The 2,556-nt window shown below is 34.2% G+C and overlaps 1 long non-coding RNA gene across 1 annotated transcript; it reads left to right on the forward strand.

The window, feature by feature from the left end:
- The first annotated feature begins 696 nt into the window (after positions 1–696).
- LOC128643018 (uncharacterized) lies at positions 697–1,917 on the forward strand. The gene is made up of 3 exons (XR_008399756.1): positions 697–750; positions 1,248–1,301; positions 1,732–1,917. It is a non-coding gene; the product is annotated as an uncharacterized LOC128643018 (long non-coding RNA).
- The last annotated feature ends 639 nt before the right edge of the window (positions 1,918–2,556 follow it).

Below are 2,556 nucleotides of genomic sequence, written 5' to 3' on the forward strand. Positions count from 1 at the left end.
ATGTTAAATCATTTTTTACAGTTTGAACATAGAAATCAATTATTTAAATTAATCATGTCAGTGTCCCTTTAAGACAAAATAGATTCATTCATCATTACATTATTTTTATTAAAAACTATTGATATATAAATCTAATTATCTGTTGGAGTTACTTTATATATATCTGCATACTCTAACAGCACCATGATTACATATTAGTAATAATAAAGTTTGTTATGTATTGTGATAAATATGTGTTGTGTCCTAAACAAGATTACTGTACATTGAAAAAATGGCTCGATGTGACACATGTTTGTTTAGATTTGTCAACAGATGCTCCTCAATATGTGGTTTGTGTGTATTCTTGTAACTTCTTAAGGACATATGACGGAATTATTCCGTCATAAAACAATTGAGCTAAGTGAAAGCTGTGTCCTTAAAGGGTTAAGAACATTGATCATTGGGTATATTTAGATATGCAATAGCAGCATCTGAGATGAATTTGATGTCTAATGTAGTCTGACATTAAACATATGTTGAATACAGATATGTTTACAGAATCCCCTTGATTCAATCAAGCATTTTCTGGTGTAATGACTGCTCTATTATTCACATTTTAAAGTTGATTAATGTTAAAATTCTAGACAGATGTGATTTAGTGATATCCAAAATGTGTTTAATAATATATATCTATATCATTCATAGAGAGAGTTGGTGTGGGGAGCCCACAGGAATCCAGCAGTGACATAGAGCCGCCTTTGCGGGCTCCTGGTAAGTCCATTGACTCATTTATATGTAATTGAAGGTGTATTGCTAATCAATATTATGATCATGATTCCGATGAAGCATAACATTATAAAAAATCATAGAATTTATCTTCTGATTATATATTTATTTTTTATATTGAGCGATTAATAATTTCTACTTTATTATTCTACACATTTGTTATTCATAAGATGTCTAACATATGTTTTTTTCATTTTTTAATTTTTTTAACAACAGTCATCAAGTGATACACACATGAGAAATCTTAAATGTTCTATGTACTATGCTTTTATGAATTTAACATTAAGACAAACAATACATTAAGATTCTGATTTATTGACAATAACAAATCTATTGTCATTTGTATGCTCCATCAAAATGATGTAAATCATAACTTTGTGTGTGTATATCTTTAATGCAACATTGATGTGCGTATTTGAGCAACAGTAACATATGTTATAATATCTGATCTTAAGGTGTACACAACATGTTATGTTTTACAGAGATTGATGTCACATGTGGGATGGAGGAGGAAGAGGCTGCCTTGGAGTCTGATGGTATGTGAAATATATCTATCATGTTTCCAACATGTTTCTTTTTTTGAAATCATTTTATTGAAGACATTCAAAGTCTACAGCTTTTTCCCTTTAAAAAGGAATATTATTTGTCTGTTCAAATACACTACTGCCCCCTTTCTATATCAGGCAGCATGAAAATCTGCTTGTATATATTTTTTTAAGAATATATAATTCATGCCATCATTATGTCACATGCATATTCCATGCCAAAACACAATAATAAGTTTCACATTGTACAGACAGTCATTGAGATTCATCTGAGTGCCTATATAGATACCATATCCTCATTTCAGAATAGTTTACAGATTCAAACACACTTCGAGGTATATTGAAAACATAATCAATTTTAAATGCGTTGATTTGATGTCAGGATGTATGAGATGTTAATATATTTATTTTACATTTTCAGATGGATCCACCACTTCTGGTCATCTGGATTCCGCCCCTGCCCAGTCACAGACCCCTCCCCGTGCACACACCCCTGACCATGGCCACACCTCTGCACACACCCAGAGCCCTTCCCATCACCAAACCCATGACCATGCCCCGACCACTGCCAGCCCTTCCCATATTTCATATCCTGTCCCTCCCAAAAAACGCCCATACACCCCCCTTCGCCGCTCTCCCCGTATTCTGGCCCGTACAGCTGCCCAGACCCAAACTCCCCACTCCCCAGCTGTACGGCCTACCCTGGAGCAGCAGCTCACCACTCCCCAAGCCATTCCCATCCCTCCCCGAGCCAATCCCATCCCTTCCCCCTGTTTAAACCTTCATTGTCCTGGGTGTCAGATTGTCCTTCCCAGGCACAGCTGTAAGTATCATTCTAAATACACTTTATAAGATACTTAAAGGTACAGTGAAGTTCAATTGGTTAAATTGTGATTCAAATCCAGCATGCAATGTTAAGCCAATGTATCATAGAATACTCTTATGAATTATTCGTCATTCTCTTGATATATTTATTGAAAACAACTTATTCCTATAATTAGTTTAAACAATAAAATAAATGTGGCCATCATTTCTTTATTGTTGGATGAATGTATCCATCAACCAGCATGCACAAACAAGGTTCATCAACAAATATTGGCTTCCATAAAAACCAACATTCTTGCATTCAAAATATAGCTTGACAATTAAAACATATAATGAATATGTGTAATTTCTAAAGATTTGTCATGTCATGCTCTATCTGAATCAGTCCATTAAATATTTAGGTTCAGTGTCCCTTTAATTG

This window comes from Bombina bombina, chromosome 1, assembly GCF_027579735.1.
Source record: "Bombina bombina isolate aBomBom1 chromosome 1, aBomBom1.pri, whole genome shotgun sequence".
Lineage (NCBI taxonomy): Eukaryota > Metazoa > Chordata > Amphibia > Anura > Bombinatoridae > Bombina > Bombina bombina.